The sequence below is a fragment of the Rhinatrema bivittatum genome, chromosome 6, assembly GCF_901001135.1.
Source record: "Rhinatrema bivittatum chromosome 6, aRhiBiv1.1, whole genome shotgun sequence".
Taxonomy (NCBI): Eukaryota; Metazoa; Chordata; class Amphibia; order Gymnophiona; family Rhinatrematidae; genus Rhinatrema; species Rhinatrema bivittatum.
This window is the reverse complement of record NC_042620.1, coordinates 67489133-67514156: the sequence shown is the minus strand read 5'-3', so window position 1 is coordinate 67514156 and position 25024 is coordinate 67489133. Positions and strand designations below refer to the sequence as shown.

The 25024-nt window shown below is 43.2% G+C and overlaps 1 long non-coding RNA gene across 2 annotated transcripts in view; it reads left to right on the top strand.

Moving 5' to 3' along the window:
• The window catches only part of LOC115093200, a 35888-nt gene extending 22758 nt beyond the window's left edge, over positions 1 to 13130 (top strand). For both annotated transcript variants that reach the window (XR_003857215.1, XR_003857216.1), the window contains exon 3: positions 12378 to 13130. This is a non-coding gene — a long non-coding RNA (uncharacterized LOC115093200). The remainder of the gene's footprint in view (positions 1 to 12377) is intronic.
• Positions 13131 to 25024: the final 11894 nt, after the last annotated feature.

Here is a 25024-nt window from a genome sequence, read left to right as displayed (position 1 = left end):
TGATGACTGTTTTCATCTTCATGAAGGGCATTTGAAGCATTCACTACCCTCTCAGTGAAGAAATATTTCCTGAGATTGGTTTTGAATTGTTCCCCCAGAGTTTCATTTTGTGACTCCTAGTTCTACTATTTTCTTTATGAAGGAAAAGGTTTCAAGTTTGTATATCATTAAAACCTTTCAGGTATTTGAAGGTCTGTATCATATCTACCTTGCACCTTCTCTCTTCCAGAGTATAAATATTTAGATCCATCAGCCTCTCATGCCTTCCAAAGCAGATCCCACACCATTTTGGGCACCCTTCTCTGGACCGCCTCTATTCTGTCTCTCTCCTTTATGAGGTATGGTTTCTAGAACTGAACAGAGTGCTTCAGATGAGGCCTCACCAAGGATCTGTACAAGGGAATTATCATCTCATTTTTCCTTCTGGTTATTCCTCTCGCTATGCAGCCCAACATTCTTTTGGCTTTAAGTAACGCCTTGTCACATTGCTTCGCCATCTTCAGATCACCAGATACTATTACCCCAAGGTCTCTCTCTTGGTCCATGTACTTCAGTGTTTCATTTCCTATCATATACAGTTCTTCATATTAACATACCCCAGATGCATAATTCTGCACTTCTGTAATGTCACTCACAATGACATTGAATATACAGGTCTCAAAACTGATGCCTGTGGCACTCTGCTTAACACGTTTCTCTCTTCAGAGTAGGTTCCATTTACCATTACTAACTGTCTCCTATCAGTCAACCAGTTTGTAATCCATGCCACTACCTTTGGTGTTCACACCCAAGCTTCTCATTTTATTCACAAGCCTCTTATGTGAGACTGTATCAAATAGAGATGTGAATTGTGTCCTCGATCGTCTTAACGATCGATTTCGGCTGGGAGGGGGAGGAAATCGTATTGTTGCCGTTTGGGTGTGTAAACTATCGTGAAAAATCGTTAAAATCGTGAGCCGGCACACTAAACCCCCCTAAAACCCACCCCGACCCTTTAAATTAAATCCCCCACCCTCCCGAACCCCCCCCCCCATGCTTTAAATTACCTGGGGATCCGGCGGTGGTCCAGAACGGCGGCGGTCCGGAATGGCCCCCTCAATAGAATCGTGTTGTCTTCAGCTGGTGCCATTTTTCAAAATGGCCGCCGCAAAATGGCGGCGGCCATAGACAAAAACGATTCGACGGAGGAGGTCGTTCCGGACCCCCGCTGGACTTTTGGCAAGTCTTGTGGGGGTCAGGAGGCCCCCCCAAGCTGGCCAAAAGTTTCCTGGGAGTCCAGCGGGGTTCCGGGAGCGATTTCTTGCCGCAAATCGTTTTCGTACGGAAAATGGCGCCGGCAGGAGATCGACTGCAGGAGGTCATTCAGCGGGGGTTCTGGACCGCCGCTGAATGACCTCCTGCACTCAATCTCCTGCCGGCGCCATTTTCCGTACGAAAACGATTCGCGGCAAGAAATCGCTCCCGGAACCCCGCTGGACTACCAGGAAACTTTTGGCCAGCTTGGGGGGGCCTCCTGACCCCCACAAGACTTGCCAAAAGTCCAGCGGGGGTCCGGAACGACCTCCTCCGTCGAATCGTTTTTGTCTATGGCCGCCGCCATTTTGCGGCGGCCATTTTGAAAAATGGCACCAGCTGAAGACAACACAATTCTATTGAGGGGGCCATTCCGGACCGCCGCCGTTCTGGACCACCGCCGGATCCCCAGGTAATTTAAAGCATGGGGGGGGGGGTTCGGGAGGGTGGGGGATTTAATTTAAAGGGTCGGGGGTGGGTTTTAGAGGGTTTTAGTGTGCCGGTTTTCCTGCCCTCCCCCTTCCCCCGATTTACGATTTTTTAACGATAAATCGGGGGAATTGGTATTGTATCGTGGCCCTAACGATTTTTTGACGATTTAAAATATATCGGACAATATTTTAAATCATCAAAAAATGATTCACATCCCTAGTATCAAAAGCTCTGCTGAAATCCAAGTAAATGACATCGAGCACTCTTCCTCAATTCAATTCTTTAGTCACCCATTCAAAAAAATCAATATGATTGGTCTGACAGGACCTTCCTTTGGTGAATCTATGCTGCCTTGTATTCAGCAAGCCACCTGATTAAAGATATTTCACTATCCTTTCCTTCAGCACAGTCTCCATTAATTTTCCCACCACCGAGGTGAGGCTAACCAGCCTGTAGTTTCCAGCCTCCTTTCTGCTACCACCCTTGTGAAGAGGGACCATAAACATACTTCTCCAATCTTGCGTCACCACTCCCATTTTCAGGGATCCATTGAACAAGTCTTTCAGTGGACCCGCCAGCACATCTCTGAACTCCCTCAGTGCCCTGGGATGTACCTCATTCGGCCCCATGGCCTTATCCACTTTCATTTTACTTAGCTCATCCCATACATTCTCTTCTGTAAACAGTTTCATCTACCCCATCCCCTTTCTATGGTCTTGTCAATCAGCAACGATCCTTCTCCAGGGTTTTCTTTAGCGAAGACTGAACTGATTTATTTGTTTAATATTTCTGTCATTTCTTAGTCTCTCTCCAACAATCCTTCTCATCACCATTCAGTTGAATTATACTAATTTGGGCCTTCCTTCTTTCTCTGATATCTGAAGAATGTTTTGTCTCTTTATTTTATCTTTTTGGCAAATCTTTCTTCTCCTTGATCTTTCGTTTTCCTGATTTCTTTCTTTGTCTCCCTCAGCTTTACCAGATATTCTTCCCTGTGTTCCTCTTTTTGGAATGCTATAAACTTCTTCAATGATATTCTTTTTGCCTCTATATTGGCAGTCATCTCCTTTTGAGAACCATGTCTGTTTCTTTTTCCTCTTACTTTTTGTTTACTTTTCTAACATATAGAAAATATGATAACATGGTAATGGAAGCCAGCCTAAAAGTTCATAGGTTCTCCCTGGGCCTCTGTTTTCTACTAAATATGTAAGCAAAGGGATTATTTGTAGGTTCTCTCTTTAAGGGTCCCTGCTGTGGGCTATTGGGGGCTCTTAAATGTAAATGTTACCTTTTCCTCTCACACACTTGAAAACCTTCTAATGGAGAAGGATCCCACAAAAAGAACCCTTTAGAGTTTTAGGGAAATCATCTGAAGCAGAGTCAGATGATGTCAGTTCCTTCAGCTACTTCTTATCCAGACATAATAACACTAAATGGAGTTTGTAGAGTAAGTACAACAAAGAAGACATTCTAGAAACAAACACTCAGTTGTCTTCTAATACACAAGGCCCATATAGTAACAAAAAAGATTATTTAGTGGTGACTGAAAAGTCTCACCCTCTCTGATTAAATATAAGCTATAGAAGTGAAGAGCTAAGGCAAATGAAAGAAAGGGAAAGGCTTCAGATAATTAGTGAATCATCCACACATGCTTTAAATTCCATACACCCAATATTTAGTTTATAGGCCAATGCCATATACACATACATAAGAAAAAAATATGCATATGCCACTTCTTTATAAAGGCACTATACACAAATAAATAATGCTAATATATGCTAGGAGTGTGCAGTAATAAAACAATTGGTTTCATTTTATTTATATTCTGCTTTTTGCACTTTAAAATGGATTACATTCAGATACTGAAGGTATTTCACTATCCCCAGAGGGCTTACAATCTAAGGGGGTCATTTATCAAAATGCGATAAGGCGTTTTCGCATGCGTTAAGGGCTTATCGCATGCGAAAAGCCCCGTTATCACATGCGATAGGCCTTTAACGCATGCGATCACACCATATCGTATGGTGCAATGCAAATTCATAAAATAGGAGGAGTTAGAGAGTGGGCTGGGTTAGCCTGTCTGTGAAGAGCTATTGCACAGCCGTAACGCTGATTTTAACTACACCTCTTTGGATTGTGTTAGGCTGTGCGATAGCTGCCATGACCGTGTGGTAAGGTTTTATCATCATTTGTGATGTCGCCCGTAAGTCCTATTTCAGGTGAATTGATGGGTCCAGAGCTGAGAGAGAGAGAGAGAGAGACACTGGCCATAATGTCATGGCCCACAAGTAGGTATTTGTATCCCTATGGTAGGCCCACCTAGTAACTCTAGGTGGGGTTTAGGTAAGAGTGTAGGGGGTTATGGGCCACTTTGACATTCTATGTGACACCTATGAACAGAACAGTGGTCTCTTGTGAAGATTTGCTGGCCTTCGGAGTGAGGAAACTCACTCCAAGATGAGATTTGGGCAATGTTCCCTCAACCTAGCTTCATGTTACCCAGGTAGAGAGTCCCTCAAGCTAGGTTGAGAGAACCATGACATTATGGCCAGTCTCTCTCTCTCTCTCTCCATTAACAATGGTCCCCTGGTGGTTGAATGAAGGAAATACAACAGGTCTGGCACTTATCGCAGAATCTGAAAATGGTATCTCAATTTGCGGTAACTTAGCTCTTCGCACAGATAATTAGTGCAAATTGTGATAAATGCCCAAGGTCACAAGGAACAACAGTGGGACTCAAACCATGGTCTCCTGGTTCATAGACAAAAAATATAAAGAGTAGGGATGTGAATCGTGTCCTCGATCGTCTTAATGATCGATTTCGGCTGGGAGGGGGAGGGAATCGTATTGTTGCCGTTTGGGGGGGTAAAATATCGTGAAAAATCGTGAAAAATCGTGAAAAATCTAAAAATCTAAAAATCGCAAAACCGGCACATTAAAACCCCCTAAAACCCACCCCCGACCCTTTAAATTAAATCCCCCACCCTCCCGAACCCCCCCCAAATGAGTTAAATAACCTGCGGGTCCAGCGGCGGTCTGGAACGGCAGCGGTCCGGAACGGGCTCCTGCTCCTGAATCTTGTTGTCTTCAGCCGGCGCCATTTTCCAAAATGGCGCCGAAAAATGGCGGCGGCCATAGACGAACACGATTGGACGGCAAGAGGTCCTTCCGGACCCCCGCTGGACTTTTGGCAAGTCTCGTGGGGGTCAGGAGGCCCCCCACAAGCTGGCCAAAAGTTCCTGGAGGTCCAGCGGGGGTCAGGGAGCGATTTCCCGCCGCGAATCGTTTTCGTACGGAAAATGGCGCCGGCAGGAGATCGACTGCAGGAGGTCGTTCAGCGAGGGTTCCGGCGCCTCGCTGAACAACCTCCTGCAGTCGATCTCCTGCCGGCGCCATTTTCCGTACGAAAACGATTCGCGGCGGGAAATCGCTCCCTGACCCCCGCTGGACCTCCAGGAACTTTTGGCCAGCTTGTGGGGGGCCTCCTGACCCCCATGAGACTTGCCAAAAGTCCAGCGGGGGTCCGGAAGGACCTCCTGCCGTCCAATCGTGTTCGTCTATGGCCGCCGCCATTTTTCGGCGCCATTTTGGAAAATGGCGCCGGCTGAAGACAACAAGATTCAGGAGCAGGAGCCCGTTCTGGACCGCTGCCATTCCGGACCGCTGCTGGACCCGCAGGTTATTTAACTCATTTGGGAGGGGTTCGGGAGGGTGGGGGATTTAATTTAAAGGGTCGGGGGTGGGTTTTAGGGGGTTTTAGTGTGCCGGCTCACGATTCTAACGATTTATAACGATAAATCGTTAGAATCTCTATTGTATTGTGTTCCATAACGGTTTAAGACGATATTAAAATTATCGGACGATAATTTTAATCGTCCTAAAACGATTCACATCCCTAATAAAGAGCAACACTGCGAACCTGTTTGCTCAAAAGAACAAATCGCTACAAAAGGTATTGCCACAGATCTTCTCCAAGGACACTCTTCACCATCTCCTGTAGAGTCTATTATAAATAAATTATTGTAAAACGGGACCGCATCAGCAAGCCTTAGACGACGTGCTCAGTGCAACCGAGCCGTCCGGTCTTCTCAATCACTTGCGGCCCGTCAGATTTTTATAAGATTCAACCATCAGTGTTAGCTCAGTCTTATTTTTTAGCCCTTCGTACCTTAGAATATAGGTTACATGATATTATTAGCTCGTATACAAATGATATTTTTCATAGCTGATGACTCGATATCAGCCGTGTTTCGCAGCCCCTCGGCTGCTTCTTCAGGAGTCGATATTAACAGCAAGAATCTATAAAAAGGAACCCACAACAAAATATGTAAATTTCTATCTAAGATAAATAAATAAAATACTTAGCTTAGGATGGTGTAGTAACCTATTTAGTCGGGAACCATGTCTCCATCAGTTGTTTAGAAAATGCCGGGCTAGAGACCGCTTTGAACTTGTCCTAAAGATTAAATAGCCCGCTCTTTCTGCGGGCGTGATGACGTCATCTGATGTCTACTGTCGCCTTGGTTACCAGACGCCAAGACCGCAATCCAGTCAGCTGTTTAACTGTATGTATTCACTGTGTTGACAAAAGGACACACAGAAAAAATATTTTATAGAAACACATTCAATTCTAATGCAGTATTTTGATAGACTTCTTTTGAAGGCAGAACAACGATGGATTCATTCCTTAGATACTACACAACCATCAGGTCTAAATACTGCATTAGAATTGAATGTGTTTCTATAAAAGACCCTGAAAACCTGGGCACTACCTCCATGATTATCCCCTTTGCATCATAGATCGTCTTCATGTTAAGGGAGTTAAAGCCCTTATGGTTGTGGAATGTGGCCTGTTTGCCTGCAAGGACCTTAAAGGGATGTGAGTGCAATTGATAAACCCCAGAACAGAGAGGGAAATATGTAATTTGGTAGAAATCAGTTATAATTTGTTGTTGTCTGCACTGAGGGAAGGATATATAGTGTAGGGATGCGCATTTATTTGCGACAAAATAGGAAATAGAGATGATATTTCCTATTTCATTGTGGTTTGGGAGGGCGAGGAAACAATAAGAAAACCACACAAAATTTTGTGTGGTTTTCTTATCATTTTTGGGGAGGGGAGAAAGGGCACATTAAAACAAAAAAACAAAAAAAACTGCAAACCCACCCCAACCCTTCAAATTTAATTAATTGCAACCCCCCACTCTCCCGACCCCCAAGACTTGCCTGACCCCCCCCCCACACACACACACACAAGACTTATCGAAAGTCCCTGGTGGTCCAGCGGGGTCTCGGAAGCGATCTCCCCATCTCGGGCCGTCGGTTGCCACTAATCAAAATGGTGCCGATGGCCCTTTGCCCTTACCATGTGACAGGACTATCGGTGCCATTGGCCGGCCTCTATCAATTAACTCTGTTATTTGAACTTCGGTATAGAAAAGTTATAAATAAATAAATAAATAAATAAATAAATAAATGGTAGGAGCAATGGACAGCTGGCACCATCTTAAAAAATGGCGTGGGCCATCCATTGCTCCTACCATGTGACATGGGCCGACCAATGGCACTGAAAGCCCCTGGTTGTTGCAAATCTGCTGCCCCAGTCCATACCTCTAACCTGCTACTACCAGCCTTGGATGGCTATCCCATAATTTTCTTCTACTCTAAAACAAGAGGGAGAGAAACAGGTGGCAGTTGCACATGTTCTCCAAATTTTAATTGCTTCTGCCTTGAGGAGCCTTCTACTCCTGCCTTTCTGCCACAAAGAAAGTCTCTTTTAAGATTAGGGGCAAGACTGCCTTTTTTATCTTTTCTAATAGGCTGGGCTGGCTGTGTACCTTTTTTTTCAGTAGCATGATGAAATTTGAATTAACTACTCGGGCTTGGATATCACCAAGGAAATCATTTATTAATACTGCATCACAACTCATAATACCACTCTACTGTATAAAGAAATGTCTGTCAGACATATATACAGTGTACATGTGTGCTGTGCAGTGCACTGCTGACTGACTCTTTTTTCACACACTCAAAAAATTGTTAGAAAGTTAAACAGAACTATCAAGGCTGGCAGCCTGGCAAAATTCTTCTTAATCTTTACTTATCAGTGTGCTAACACTCCTGCACTGCACTGGACACTCAGAGACAAATTAACAATTTCAATTTTCATACTCCTTCCCTCCGCCAGTGAACATAGAAGCACAGTGCCACTGCTTCTGCCTTTCTGATACAGTGAGTGAAACCACTGAAGCAGAGATGTTCACAAACAGCTCTTTACCAGGGCCAAAGCTAACTTTGTTAAAGCTTTATTTGAACTCTCAGGGAGTTCTGAAAAACAAATAATACTCCATCAACTACTAGAGAAGAAATAGAGGCTTTCTTGCACATACTCAGACCATTCAGTGGGAGGATGTCAGCGTCACTTGATCCAGATGGAAGCTATAGGCTAGTTAAAAAGCTGCTTCACCATGATTTATCCTCCATCTGTTCTCCTTGTCCAAATGTCCTGCCTCAGCTCCCGGGAGGCTGTGATGTCATGTAGGCAACAGTTGGTTGCTATAGTTACCAGTTGCTTATTTGTTCAGTAGTGTACAGCCATAAACTTGAATGTGCCTTAGACTTGAATAGGATATATAAACAAATGAGAAAAAATATTTATTTAAATTCATAGGATCTCTCCATTCATTTTGGGAGCTTACAAATAAAATGAAAATGGACTGATTTGTTGTATTTTACCCATTCGTGTAAAAAGAAAGCACATCTCAACTAAATTTTGTATTTTTGATTTGGATTTTAGATTTAGTTATTCACTTCCAAATATGAACTCAGGAAGAGTTACAATTCAAGTATTATAGTGTTTTCGAGATCAGACTTAAACCAAACAATTTCAGCCTAGTTCAAGATCGATTGAATTCTCACATTTTCTCCTGATTTAACTGGGCTTCTCATATTTCCATAGCAAAGTTGGTAAACATTTGAACATTTCAAATTTCCCTCAAATTCATAGGATTCTGCTTGCTGCAGACATCACACATTAGTCCAAAATGGTTATAATTTCCACAGGTTTGGTGGTTTAAGTGATTTACATTGTAATTATTTTAAATACAAATTTAACAGACTATTTTGATGTGCTTGCAAACTTCTTTTATTGTTGACAAACTAATTTATGAATTGCTTATTTAAAAGTTGCATATTCTTAGATCTTACTTCCTATAACTGCATATATTTAGTTATATAAATCTACAACATTTGTTAATCTAGTTTCATTTCTAGACTGGATATGCAATATACTGTACTGCTACAGTGCTATATTTAATGCTATTACTGATTAGGAACTTTCTACATACTTCCATCTGCTTTTAATTCTAAGAATTTTGCTTCTCTGAAGTTTGGTTTTATTATATTCTTGGAGTAATAAAGGCATATTGTAATGAGCAATTTACAGCATTTTGAGATGATGCTTTAACCTTTTATATCAAAATCTAATGATTCATAGAGAGGGCAATTCTTTAAGACATTTCTGCAGGTAAAACAAAGCCTTAGCTGCAGAAATGGGCTTTTAGAAAATTGCCTACCCTATATGCATATACATGTTTGCATGTTGGTCTTACTTTTACCTGCAGTGTGAAGCAATGCTCTTCTGGATGAAGTCAGGGTAGGGTTTGAAATTATGCACATACTTTTGCATTCTTAAAAGTGTGCACATATTTTTTCTTGTTAAATTTACCCTACTGATTAGCACATATAAATGTGTACAGGTAGTTTTCCTTGAATAATTTTCAAAGTGAATGTGTGTAAAAAGTAGCCACAGACTTTGAACTTATGTGGTCAGTCTTGAAATTAACACTTTACTGCCTACCGACTATAAATAAAATGAGAAAGCTGAAGCCATTCTCTATCCTTAACAAAGCAGGACATATAACTAGACAAATATTTGTTAGATGACATTTTCATTGTGCTTAATACCTTGCTCAAACAACATCACATCACTATGCTGCCAAAAGCTTCTGATCTATGTTTTTTTAATACACTTTGAGCCTAAATTACAAAATACTAAGGGTAGGTATTCTTAAATGAGAATAGATAATATTTCTGTGTTTCTGTCTTTTTTTTCCAAATTAGAACAAGATTCATAAACATCACATATGGTGAATAAAATATATATTAAAGCAGTATGAATGAAATCGAATTTTTTTACTATGGTTTTACAAATTAAACATAATACAATGGAATGTATAACTCCCCTTCATTTTAAATATATTTATCTTCATCAATTAATATGCATAGTACCAAATCTAAACTCCTTTTTCTAACACATCTCAAGTGAACATATTAGTTATGCTAAATCTTTGTTATTACAGGGCATATAAATATTCCCTATCTCCCCAAGTATTCCTTCTGTATTATCTAAAGGTAGGATATAAGATTGCTTAGAGGAGGTGCTTATCTTCTTGAATTTGATCAATGAACTCAATTATGGCCCCATTCCAGGGACTTTCAACCTTAGTTTACAATGATGCATGGTTGCTGCTACACCTGACACTTCTCCCAAAATCTCTTCAATAAATAAGAAGGTACTCCAGAGCTCTGACTCTTTTTTACAGCTCTTCCAAGTCCCCAGCTGATTTTCTTCGCAAGGTTAGTTGCTAATACATTCCTAACACCCATGCATTATTAATGCTCACCGCTCTCCAAGGTGGCAGTGACAAATAGGGAGCAAAATTCACTGACTAGTGGGGAATGCACTTTTTAGTCATGCTTGAATTTTTCAATCCATTCTGCTTGTTGAGAATTTTTCAGTAGAGGCAGCAGAATATAGCTTTTTTTCATACCTTAGAAGCACTCTAGTAACCAGTGGAAAAATTATGAGTCAGGGTTTTCCCATGAGGCTTTGAGGGGGGAGTTGTTCAGAAAGTATCTTTGATGTTTCCAATAGTACGGAAGTCCTTGTTTTTCCTCCTATGTGGTAAGTGGCAGTTTTGACTCCAAATTGACTATGCAGCCAAGTAAATTATAATACTTTAACAAGGCTGTGTGTGTGCATGCCAGCTGTAATGTTCCCAGAAATAATACCAAGTGTGTATCATGAGAAACATTTTCTTAATGTGCAGATTTTCTTTTTTTCACTTATGGTAGTATTCATTTTTAATAAAGAATATAATCTGAAAAATGTATTCTTAAATGGCTAGCATAGCAATGAATTTTATTTAAATGAAAGTACTGCTCTTAGAGTACAAAACCTGCACTATAGTTATGGTTGTTAATGAAAATCATGGAGACCAATTTTATAACAATCTAAGGTCTAGATTCATCAAAATGCTATGTTTATCATGAGAATAATGCAAGTGATAAAGAAAAGGAGTGTGTATATTCAAATTGCCGGCCTGCCGCATCGCATAGATAACTATCGCTTGGGGCCTAATGTTATAGCATGTTAAGTTGCGTTATCGCACGCCGCATTGCATCATCGTGGCGTACAATATATTTTTTTTCCCAGTATAAATACAGGCTTCCTGCACATGCCTCTTTGAGGGTGTGTCAAGAGTTTGGTGAGAGGAGAGTTGGTAGGTGGATTAGTGATAGTAGGAGCTTAGAGATTACGATTTTCTGAGTGTGTTGTCTTTAGGGATGTGTATCATTTTTATGACGTGGCTTCACTATATCATATGAAATATCGTAAGATATTTCCTTTTTTGTCATGTATTGGGGGTCCCCGAAAATCATAGGAAAACCCCATAAATTTTGTGTGGTTTTCTTATCGTTTTTTTTTGGGGGGGGAAGGGCACACAGAAAAAAAAAAAACCACCCCAACCTTTCAGATCTAATTATTTAGAATCCCCCACCCTCCCAACTCCTCCCAAAACTTGCTTAAAGTCCCTGGTGGTCCAGCGGGGGCTTCAAGACCAATCTCCCGCTCTCGGGCCATCGGCTGCCAGTAAACAAAATGGTGCCATGGCCATTTGCCCTTACCATGTGACAGGGGCTATCGGTGCCATTGGCCGGTCCCTGTCACATGGTAGGAGCAATGGACAGCTGGTGCCATCTAGGCCATCCATTGATCCTACCATGTGACAGGGGCCGGCCAATGGCACTGATAGCCCCTGTCACATGGTAAGGGCAAAGAGCCATCGGCGCCATTTTGTTTACTGGCATCCAACAGCCCGAGAGTGGGAGATTGCTCCTGGGACCCCCTCTGGACCACCAGGGACTTTAGGCAAGTTTGGGGGGGGGGGTTGGGAGGGTGGGGGATTGTAAATAATTTGATCTAAAGGGTTGGAGTGGGTTTGGGGGGGGTTTGTAAATAATTAAATGTGAAGGATTGGGGTTTGTGTTAGTGCGCACTAATGGGAGCTAGTGCGTACTAACAGTAGGCCCCCCAAATATATGGGCCCCCCCCTAGTTAAGCCATGATGTGGCAAGGGTTCTTGAATGTATACAGAAAATGGCCAATAAGGGCCAAGAAGTCAATTTTTGCAAGAAGAATGGGCCGGCCTCTTGACAAAGTTGCTGTGCTGTCTAGATGGAAGAAACCTGCTCAGCATATTCTCACTACAGAGTGCTGTGCCAGCACACACAATGCATGGTGTTTGTGAGGCATATTCATGCAGCATACTATGAAGCCATTTTGAAGCTTTTCCCTTATCACTTTCCAGCTGCTGGCTCTTATCATGCTGTCCCATCTCCTGATCCAAGTTACTGGGTGTCATCACTTCTCATCTCCTGCAAGTGGTGCCTCCATGCTGTTGGCTGTCATCTCTTCTCATCTCCTGCAAGCAGTGCCTCCATGCTACTAGTTGTCATTTCTTCTCATCTTCTGCCATTGGTGCCTCCAAGCTGCTGGGTGTCGTCTCTTCTCATCCCCTGCAAGCATTGCCTCCATGCTGCTGGTTGTTGTTTCTTCTCATATCCTGCAAGCGGTGCTTCCAAGCTGCTGGGTGTCATCTCTTCTCATCTCCTGCAAGTGGTACCTCCATGTTGCTGGGTCTCCTTCTGGGCTTCCTGCCTCCTTGCTGCTGGGTCATGTGCAGCTCCTTCTGCCTTCATGTTGAACAGTGCTGTCGTGGACCTTAGGCTGTACCCTTTGAGTGCACTCTTTTAACATGGACTGTCCGGGCCCTTTGGGTTGATAGCACATAGTAGAGCTGTATGTAGCTGTTACTTTACAGTAGTACAATAGCTTTTGGGGTGTCATTTCCTCTTTCTATGTTCTTAATTGTAATCATGATTGTGCCTAAAGGATAAGATGCAATGCCTGTATATGTAATGATGTCATTTCAATCCATTAATGTACAGGTGTACACTGAATGTGCTGTTCATGAAATGTACAATGTATATTGCTATTTGCTATCTTTTCCTTGCAGAATGTGATTACCTATGACATTGCGTTTATTTCAAACAGTATACTACATGTGTTTGCTAATAAAGTGGTCACTGTTTGGAAAGAACTACTTTCTGGTTGTGTCCTTTCATTGTGTGGCTTTTCTTTTTATGGTATCAAAGATAAAAGGTTTGCTCTCCATATGACTTTGTATGCTGCAATGCCCTGCCTAGTTTCAATAATGCAATAAGCAAACATGTAAGACCATATGGGTTACGTGTATGCTGGCAAGGAAGACAGCCAGAGGTAAATAAGAAGCTCCTTACTGGGGACCTTCACTATTATCTCTTGTTGCCTTCTTCACACACCGTTTTGTAACTCATGCTTGCACGTGCCTGTATGTGACCTGCTCAGTACTTCATGGGCAATGCATTTTATAGTGTGCACGTACAGCTTGGGTGGTGTAAAGAGAAACTTGGAATCATCATGACACAACAGTTTATTTTCTGCCCCCTTATTTCTGTCAGAAGTTCAAGTGTATGTGACCACATACATTTGTAGCTTGCACTGTAAACCAAATAATATGTGTACTTGTTGGGTGTTTGTACACACTTTTAGCTGCTGGGTCACAAGTAGGGGTGAGGAGTAAGGGTGTACTATCTGCTCTACAATGTCCATGGCCAGCCACCAGAGGTCCTAGAGGGATGTTTCTGGTGCAGGGGGCCAGTCTCACTTCCACACTGTGGCTCCCACCCCGGTACAGGCATGACTCGGGGGTCTGTATAATATGCGTAAGGATGACTTACAGGTAGCATCCAGATCCCAAAGACAGGACACTACAGAAATGGCATTCAGTATGTGGAAGTCTGCCTAGTCCCCAGCATCAGCAGCACCCATCCTTGTCTTGTGCTCTGCACCTGTGCAGATTGTGTACCACACACTACCACTCACTCCTCCTCCCTACTTGTCACAATGCAGCTGCCACTGTGTTCCAGGAGTCAACAAGTGTGCAGCGTAGTGGAAGTAAATGTTTTATTACTGTACAAGTGAAGCTTGTACAGTATACTAGAAATGCTGCCCCCTCCCTTTGTAGACAGATATAGGCACACCACATCTAGGTTTGCACAGAAAAGGTATAGTAGTTCATATGGGTGAAAAATGGTAGGATGAACATTGAAGCATCTACACAGCACAGATGGAATATTAAAAGAGTGGGGCTGATGTGGCAACCTCTTTGTGAACTGTGCTTGATAAGAGCAACCCCCAGGTTCCAAACAAGAACAATGACAGCCAAAAATAACTTTGTAATAGGAATTCCACAATGCCTGTGGCACATGAAAAGCAAAGCAACACTAACCCCCCCACACACACACACACAAACCTATGCACCAGATTTCTCAGTACAGGCAGGATGTAAAGCAGCATGATGCTAAGCACTCATCTGAATTGGCCCTATAGGCATAGCATTACCTAGTCCTTAATACTGCCTGTGCCATGCATCAAAGCATTCCAACATTCAATGGGCAGTTTCTTAACCAGCACTAGCTCCCTGCATTTCTTTCCAAGCCTCTAGGCCAGGCCTAGTGTGGGTTGGCAGCATACCCCATATAACGGCACTATTCAGCCTGCTCCATTTAGTTGGTGGTAAACATCAGTGTGGGGGGTTTGGCAAGGTTAGAACAACAGCCAAAATGTAAGTATAACATTCAAGTAGTACAGCATACTGAATGTGTCACCATGCCCACCTGCACACCTCTGCCCCTCTGTAAACACTACATAATAACTGTGAGTGTACTTGGGGAAAATTAGCAGTTCAAGGGGTCAGACCATTCCTACTGCTGTCCATATGCTGGCCTGTCAGAGGCACACCTTCTCCAGAGAGCAACAACTTGATCAATGCTGTGCTAAAACTGTCTGTGCTCAATTTAGGTATACACTGTCTGCTAAGGGGTATTGGAATGCTGGGCCAAGGGAACAACCTCTGAATGCTACAGCGCCCTCACACACTGATAGAGCAAGCCACACACAGCATGTCAGTCACCGAGTAACAACTCACTTATGATAGTAATAGGGACTACATGCTCCAGTTCCTACACCTACACATGTGCAAGGCTTATGTTCCAGCAATGCTTGCCAGAATACAACATAGAGGTATGTGGAAGATGGCAGTAACGGCTAATAAGGATGTGTAAGTCCTTCCTCACCAAACATTATCTATAGCTGCCCAGAGGAAACACTTTAGTGACAGGCATATATCAACATTCTGACATGGGCCCTTGAAGGGCTTAGGTGGCACAAAAAATGTGTCTGTCAAGATGGCACCACCTAAAGACCATTAGCTATCCTGGAAAGCACAAGGCATCTGTGGGAGAAGTAGGCCTATATGTTCAGCACTGTGGAGGCAGCTTGTAGGTTCATAATCACTTTAGCTGACCAGACTTGGTCAACCCAGAATACAATACACAGAGGTCTACATTGGCTGTGTAGGACCAGAGCAGGCCTGCTCACAACTAACAATAGAAGTCTGTTACACCACTTACTGAAAGCCTAGAGCATAGCAACTGTTCAGCATTCCACAGACATCGCCACATGCATGTGCATAGACAATAGTATGCAAGCATTAAAGCATGGAAATGTATGCAGTGATATAGGTAATACAATTATATGCAAAGTGTTTTGGACAGGAGTGCTCAGCCAATGTGCTTTGGACAGGAGTGCTCAGCCAATCTGTTTTGGACAGGAGTGCTCAGCCAATGTGCACTCAGCCAATGTGCAAGCCTCACAGATCACAGCTGCAGTGTTACAAGTCAAGTAGTAGGCATAGATTAAAGTTGAAAAATGTGCATATGTTCAGGGTATATACAAATGTGAATACTGCTGCACCATATGATTATCTGTGATGCATAACGCACTATGACCTTGTGGCAACCTGACATCTCCAGATCACAGTGACGCTATGTGTGACAGGGCAGTTTCAGGCAGGATGTTCATACACACAAATAACCCTTGGCCTGTATGATGTGAATGTTTGCTGAGGATAGATGTGGGTGTGGTAAGAGTGGTTATAAACTATACTGTCATGGTGATGTGGCAGAGGTCAGGGAAAATAACAAGTGAAGGCAGGACAGATTCAGAATCAGCTTTCACTGAGCTCAACGTGCATCCTTCCATTGGGTCACCTAGAAGGCAACGCCACCTACATGACATCACAACAAGCAAGGCCCTCACCTTTTCCATATAAATCGGTCAAAATTCCCTAGCTTGCTGTAGTAGGGTGCATGAGAGTAGAGGTGCATGCTACGACAAACCGGAATGCAACCTTTGAAGGAGATGTGCACATTCTCAAAAATGCACCAGGTAGTAGAGATGTGAATCGGAACCGGAATCTGGTCAGCACCTATGACATAGTGAGGGCAAAGGTAGCACCTGCGCCATTTTGAATACTGGCAATACGGCCCGAGTGCAGGAGGTCGCTCCCGGACCCCCGCTGGACTTTTGGCAAGTCTTATGGGGGTCAGGAGGCCCCCCCAAGCTGGCCAAAAGTCCCTGGGGGTCCAGCGGGGGTCCGGGAGCGATCTCCTGCACGCAGGCCATATTGCCAATATTCAAAATGGCGCCGGCGCTACCTTTGCCCTGTCACAGGGTAAGGGCAAAGGGCCATCGGCGCCATTTTTATTAACGCAGTCGATGGCCCGAGAGTGGGAGATTGCGCCCCCACTGGACCACCAGGCAATTTTAAAAGGTTTTGGGGGGGTCAAGGGGGTCATTTTAAAGGGTCGGGTGGGTTTTTTTTTTATCGGGCCATCGACGCCATTTATATTAGTGGCAGCCAAAATGGTGCCGATGGCCCGAGAGCGGGAGATCGTGCCAGGCCCCCCCCCCCCACACTGGACCACCAGGTAATTTAAAACCTTTTGGGGCAGTTCGTGAGGGTGGGGGATTTGTTTTAAAGGGTCGGGGTGGGTTTAGGGGTTGTTTTGGTGTGCCGGTTTTCCTGCCCTCCCCCCTCCCCCGATTTACGATTTTTCACGATAAATCGGGGGAATTTCTATTGTATCGCGACTCTAACGATTTTTGACGATTTAAAAAATATCTGACGATTTTTTTAAATCGTCAAAAAACGATTCACATCCCTACCAGGTAGCACAGTCGCTTTCAGCAAGGCTATAATACTGTGCATATGAATGTCTGTGGCAGCTCTACATGCTGTCCTCCATAGAAACCCATTAGTAAGCCCACAAACAGGGAATATGTGTTGCATTCGTGGCTGCTCTTCGCCCTCACTCCACCCTCTCTACCTCTGTGGCGATTCCCTCCGGGTCTGATGGACAGCTTGCTGCTACGGTGTCTCCATGCCGCTTCTCCCTGGCATTCCTGAACCGGCTCAACGCTGCGGATCCACCGTGTTCCTGATGATGTAGGGCACGCGCGTGCGCTTCGAAGTATGTACCAGCAAGGGCGCGAACCTCAGGGGCGTCCCCCTGTATTGACATCATCAGCTTCCAATATAAAAGGTCTTCACTTTCACTTACAATTTGAGTTAACAAGGACAAGGACACAAACTTGGACAAGGACATGAATATGGACTTGCTACGAATTCGTCCAAGCTACTCTGCCTCCTCGGACTTACCAGAGGTACCCGCTCCTCGGGGGCCTCGCTCTCTTTTCTCTATTTCAGATAGGAACCGGTACTCGCTCCTTGAGGGCCCATGTTCCTGAATACTCTGAAGATTCTCTACTGCCTGGAAGCTATTGCAGATACAGACATTCGTGAGTTACCATTGCTCTCTCAGAGCTTTCCCTGGAACCAGGTACTCGCTCCTCGAGAGCCTAACTCTTTCCAGCTACTGAGCCTCCTTAAGAATCTATGTGAGATTGTCATCTTCTACTGGCTATGAATCCAGCATACCCTGTCTACTCACTATCTATAGTCTCTCTAAAGCTCAGCAACTCTGGGATCGCAGTTCCAGTATCTGAGGGACTTCAGCCCTGCTGGGCATATCAGCTCACTACTGCCACCTCTGGTGGTTCTACTAACCTGTCTAATAAAAGAACTATCTGTGTCTGTCTCCATACCCAAGCCTAGCTGGTGGTCCCTTTCAAGATATCCTCCTGGGGGTGCTTTCATCTGCCATCGGCCCAAGGATTCACCCATTTACATTCCTTTCCAGCTGAGTATCCTCTCTAGCACTCCGCTGGTACAGATTGCCAACTCAGCAGTCTATGACATAACAAGATTGCTAGTTCCGCCTACGGAGCATATCAGATTGCTAAACTCCTCCTTCCATGGGAGCCAGTCCCTAATTGATTGTTAACGCCACACGGTGACTCATAACAGATTGCTGATGCCTTCCCCTACAGGAGTATAACAGATTGCTCACTCCTCCCACTTCAGGAGTTGAGCATAACAGATTGCTAACTCCTCCCTCTCCTGGAGGATAGCATAACAGATTGCTAACTCCTCCCTCCTTGAGGAGTAGAACTCCCATTTGCTTGCTCCTCCCATCAGCATAGCAGATTATAACAATAAGGCTAGCAACATACACAGGTCAGTGGTGGTGGTACCGGTGTGTTAAGCTGTACAGTATCAGTGTGCGAAAATGTTCCTGATGCCTCAGTAACAGCCCACACATAATGATGTGGACAGGTCAAGCTTCAGATTCACCAGATTAGTTAACATCCGAAATAACACCCGGAAGACAAGATGGTGGCATAGATTGTCCATGGAGCATTTCCAGCTGCTTAAGTTTTGCTTTTCTTCAAATTTTCTAAAGCCATGCCGGCCAAAAGAAAGAGGAAAATAAGGATTTATCCCACCAAATCCTTACCTCCCTTGACGCAGCTCGATATTGAATGCTTCTTGACCCAGCTGGATTTGCAGGGAGCCAGTGAAACCATTGGGAGCCCCTGTGAAGGAGAGTGGGGATCTCCCTTGGAGGAGGCGTCCCTCAGCCCTGACCTGCGTCTGCCTCCAGCACAGCATGACCCCAATGGAGACGCAGCCCAGTTGTTCCCCGATGATACGGTAGGAGCGACAGGGCAGGAAGGGGCTGTTTCTGGTGTAGTGTTAGTGAAGAGCTCCTGCGTTGTCAGAGAGGAAGCAACCCACGGCAATGGAAGAGGTGAGATTGGCTCCCCGGGTGATCTGCAGAGGAGGGAGAGAGTAGAGGCCTCTCTGGATGAAAATCGGGAGCCAACAATCTCCAACCCACAGGGTGAGTCTAGGCAAATTCCAACGAGGCCAGAGACGATAACCCTCGAGGCAATATGGGACTTGGTGGCTGGATTTGGGTCCTCTTTAAACAGGCTGAAAAGTAAAATTGACTCTGTTGCCTATAACTTCCAACAAAAGATTCTCAGCATACAAGAACAGACAAATGCAGTTTCAACTAGGGTAGGGGTGGTTGAAAGCAAAATTCAATTGATCCAAGCCCTAAATGCTGTCATTGTTAAGAATCAACAAGTCTGCTCGAGGCGCCTGGAGATATTGGAAAATAATATTAGACATTTGAATGTTAGGATCCTAAATTTTCCTAAAGTGGCAGGGGAAATACCATTTACCAGGGATGTAAATCGGTTCTGGATTTGTTTCCGAAATCGTGTTTATACTAGAACCACGGGAAATCTTCATTCCCACAGTTCTGAGCGTTTTTTTTCCGCTGTCCTGAGCTGAAAAAAAAAAAAAAAAACCTACCCTGACACTTTAAATTTAATTATTTAGAATTCCCCACCCTCCCGACCCCCCCCCCAAAAAAAAAAAACTTTTCTAAAGTACCTGGTGGTCCAGCGGGGGTCCCGGGAGCAATCTCCCGCTCTCGGGCCATCAGCTGCCAGTAAACAAAATGGCTTCGATGGCCCTTTGCCCTTACCATGTGACAGGGGCTCTCGGTGCCATTATCCTGCCCCTGTCACATAGTAGGAGCCATGGACGGATGGCACCATCTTTAAAAATGGTGTGGGCCATCCTTTGCTTCTACCATGTGACAGGGACCAGCCAATGGCACCGATAGCCCCTGTCACATGGTAAGGGTTAAGGGCCATCGGCGCCATTTTGACTAGTGGCAGCTGACGGCCCGAGAGCAGGAGATCATTCCCGGGACCCCTGCTGGAACACCAGGTATTTTAGAAAAGTTTTTGGGGGGTTGGTAGGGTGGGGAATTCTAAATAATGAATTTAAAGGGTCAGGGGGGATTTGGGGGTTGTTTTTGTGTGCCTTTTCTTCCCGGCCCCCACCCCCAAAACGATAAGAGAACTCCATGGAAATTTCATGAGGTTTTCCTGTCGCTTTCGGGGACCCCCAGATTCCTGACGGATGAGGAAATATCGTATGATATTTTCATCCGTCAGAAAAATGATTCACATCCCTACCATTTATCACTTTGAAGAGATTCCTATCAGAAGCACTTGGATTTCCTCAGGACAATATTCTCTCAATAAATTCCTGTTACTTTTTGAATAAGAGAGCTTCTGGTATTGGACCTGTTCCTACTGTTTCAATTCCCACTAATCTGACAAGTTTCCTGGAAAATTCTAGTTTGGAGATACTTGAAAGAAATACGCTATTGGTATCTTTTATTGCAGTGCAAGATATAAATAATGTCATGAGATCCTTTTTTAGGAAATTCCCAGGACAATTTTATGGGCAGCCAGTCAGAATACATCCTGAACAGGCCCCTGTGACACGGATAAAGAGGAAAGAATTTCTATCACTATGACAAAGTGTAACTTCACTAGGATTTTCTTTTATGTTGCACTATCCTTGTAGATGTGTCTTAAAAAGGGGGCAGAGACTTTTATATTTTTCCAATCTGATCAGTTACGCCAGTTTGTTGAGGCCCGCATGCCACCCACCACATCTCCATTGCCTCAAAATGGGGAGAGGTTGTAAAGCTATAATAGTTCCGGTTGTAACTATGCTATTGCCCTAACTATTTTGGATGTTTCTTAAATTTTCTCCTTTTTTATATTACCTGTCCTCCTAATGGCTTCTTTTTTCTTGTATAGTAGATGCTGAAAGTACAAATTGGATACATTTTTCAAAACTTAATATGATATCTGTATGAAGGTAATACTTTAATGATTATTGGATTTATTTAATGTGTGAAAAGAATATATATTTCTAATTTGTAAATTTTAAAAAATGATAAATAAAGCTTCAGATTCACCAGTGACATTGTAAGAGCTCCCAAGGGGAGGATAGGAATGGATCCTTTTTGCTAATGTAGACAAGCAAAGTGTATTGTGGTTCCTTAGTCAGCAACCTTTACATCCCATGCATTGTTTGCCCTCACTCATTTTGCCAGCCTGTGAAACATGGGAAGAAAAAGGCATGGCCTGGGCCAATGGCCAGCATGCGTGACTGCACAAAGCAGTTCACATGCCATTGATCATGTCCTCCCCCACAGCCATCCCCAATTTGAGTGCCATTACCACATACACATAAGCAGACATGGAATTGACAAAGAAAAGTGTGCCTTACCTACGAGCCAAACATCACCATACAGGTCAACATCAAAATTGTCAAAGAGCCCCAATTGTCTAAGTATAAAGGAATCATGCGTGGCTCCCAGGTACCTGGCCACCATGTCCAGGATGCACATTCCAGCATTGCAGACCACTTGGACGTTGAGGGACTGGAAGAGCTTTCTGTTGCAGTACGTCTCCTCCCTCTGATGGGGTGGAACGATGGCCATGTAAGTATGGTTGATAGCTCTGACAACATTGGGAAAGTGTGCGAAGGCATAGAAACCTCTCTTCAAGTCCATCAAGTTCTGCCAGTCAGTGACAGCTTCAATGACCTGGTTGAGATAGCATGATAAAGTGGTTTGGGACATTCCTCCCCCCTCAACCCTTACTGTGGTTTGGAAGGAGCTGCTTGCTTTGAAATAGAAGGTGACCAAGAGTTTGTTGAGGTTGGGAATGGCTTGGGACCTTTGGGTGACCAGATCCAGATCCCATCTGATGTTTTCATATAATTCATGGATTGCCCAAGAGCTGAGGTGATACCTGCTAACCACAAAGTCCTCTGGCATGCCCATCAAGGAGTTTCATGGAGGAAAAATATGCTCCCTGTATCTCCAGCGCTGTGGCCACCTGCGTGCCGGACGCTAGAGCGGGCTCTAAGCCGGCAGCACAGGACCCTCTGACTGTGCTGCTGGTACTTCCCTCGCAGGTCTTGGAAGTGGCCTTGGCTGTTGTTCAGGTTGTTTTTCTTCCACATGTTGTCATCTGTGGTGAGCCTGGCAAGGATCAAGTATGCATGTACAAGTGCACTTGACACTCACAAACTGCCTTTAGGATGGATGACCTGGTAAAAACAGTCATTTTTATTGGGCCAGGAAGGCCTGGTAGGAATGTTGGTAATGTTTGCAGCTTTTATTGCGCATGATACATGCCACAATAATAGCGTAGTACATGATACCAGCTATGATAATTACTTTACGGCCCATGGTGCCAAGAAAAAAGGTGTAATTATTACCCACGTTAAAAACCCGTGATAACGTGCAATAGGTATCGCACGCTGCGCTACCACCCCCTACTTTACATTAATCCTGCTCAAACTCTGCCTACTTTTATATTAATTTAAAATTTGCATATGCATTTTGCAATATGCTGTTTATCGCACACATTATGGCGTTATCGTGTGCAATAACGGCCTATCGTAAAATGATGAATGACCCTGTAAATAAACTGTGTGTTATATCTTATTTGTAAAGAATGAAGACAACTAAAAAGAAACAAGGCAAAGCATAACAACACTTTGAAAACTTAGAATTAATAAAAGCTGTTGCTATAAACCTTATTTATATACTGCGTTGTATTGAACAATAAGCTAACATGACTTCTCAATGTCTTGTATTTATTGTTATCTTATAACTTCAAGCTAATTTTGCTACCAGAATGAATTGGCAACCCTTCTAGGAGTAAATACAGAATTCTAGCCATCCCCAAATTGTCCATAAAATTTCCAAAATGCGTACTCACATTTTCTTTTAAAATAGATTAATTGACAAAATAAGTTTAGTTCCATTACAGGCACAATAAAATTAATAGCTCAATTTTTTGTCATCTTTTAAAGAAACAATATGCAGCAATATCTTTCTTAAGTTTACCTTAATGTTTACTGGCAGATTTTTCTTCAATGGTTATTATTGTCTGTCATTTATTTACATTCCTTTGGATTGCCAAGGATATCACCATAATTATTTTTGCTTTAAAATTTGTAAAAAAAAAAAAAAAAAAAAAAGGAGAGGCTAACAAATCACTAATTTTATTTTTGAAAGACCTACCCTCTTTAGAAATCACCTTACTTGGGTGGAAATCCTTGGTTATTATTCATATCTTGGTTGCTGTCATCACACTAGTGGTTCAATATGCCGGTACATCATACTGCAAATTTATGTGCAATATGAGTTGCTAGTGAGTGATACAGGAATTTTCCTTACATAGCTATGTGAAAATAGCATGATACGTTTAGTTTAGCTTAATTTATTAATTTGTTCAATCACCTTTCTACATCAAATCAAAGTGATGTTATTATGCATTTATATGGTGCCCTGACCAGAATATTTTACAATGTAAGGAGAAGTACATAGTAGGAAGGGAAATGGATAGTATAAATAATTACATTTAAGAGGTAATTTTATAACATCACTCATAAGGTTTTCAGCAAATACACACATTAAGATGAATTTTAAAAGCATGGCACATGCCAAAACCTGGAACATAAGAACATAAGTGCATAAGAAATTGCTATGCTAGGTCAGACCAAGGGTCCATCAAGCCCAGCATCCTGTTTCCAACACCATGGAGCAATATAGAGGCATTATGACATTTTCCGTTTTATTAACAATTCCCTTCCTAATAATTCCTAACATTCTGTTTGCTTTTTTGACTGCTGCAGCACACTGAGCCGACAATTTTTAAGTATTATCCAATATGATGCCTAGATCTTTTTCCTGGGTGGTAGCTCCTAATATGGAACCTAACATCATGTAACTACAGCAAGGGTTATTTTTCCCTATATGCAACACCATGCACTTGTCCACACTAAATGTCATCTGCCATTTGGATGCCGAATCTTCCAGTCTTGCAAGGTCCTCCTGCAATGTATCACAGTCTGCTTGTGATTTAACTACTCTGAATAATTTTGTATCATCCGCAAATTTGATAACCTCACTCGTCGTATTCCTTTCCAGATCATTTATATATATATATTGAAAAGCACCGGTCCAAGTACAGATCCCTGAGGCACTCCAATGTTTACCCTTTTCCACTGAGAAAATTGACCATTTAATCCTACTCTCTGTTTCCTGTCTTTTAACCAGTTTGTAATCCACAAAAGGACATCGCCTCCTATCCCATGACTTTTTAGTTTTCTTAGAAGCCTCTCATGAGGGACTTTGTCAAACGCCTTCTGAAAATCCAAATACACTACATCTACCAGTTCACCTTATCCATATGCTTATTAACCCCTTCAAAAAAATGAAGCAGATTTGTTAGGCAAGACTTCCCTTGGGTAAATCCATGTTGACTGTGTTCCATTATACCATGTCTTTCTATATGCTCTACGATTTTGATCTTGAGAATAGTTTCCACTATTTTTCCTGGCTCTGAAGTCAGGCTCACTGGTCTATGGAGATATGCAAATATGCTGGGCCAGCATATGCCAAGTGTATTTCAAAAAGGCTCCCTCGAACATGCATATCTCCTGCTAAGCACAGAAATGAAAAGTTACAAAAAAAGGGGCAGGATATGTGCAGGGCATGGAAGTTCCTGGATTTCAACTTCAAATTTGCATGTGAATACTTATGCACACAGGCCCTTGCTGGGGTTCCTTGCTGTGCAACTTTTCTTCTGCTATGGAGGACGTGTAAGTAATAAAATAAAGAAAATTAGATTGGTGGGACTTTATAAATAGGGGCAAACAAGGAATTGGTGGACTATTAAACTAGGTGGTTTTGGAAGTCCTATCCCTTACCT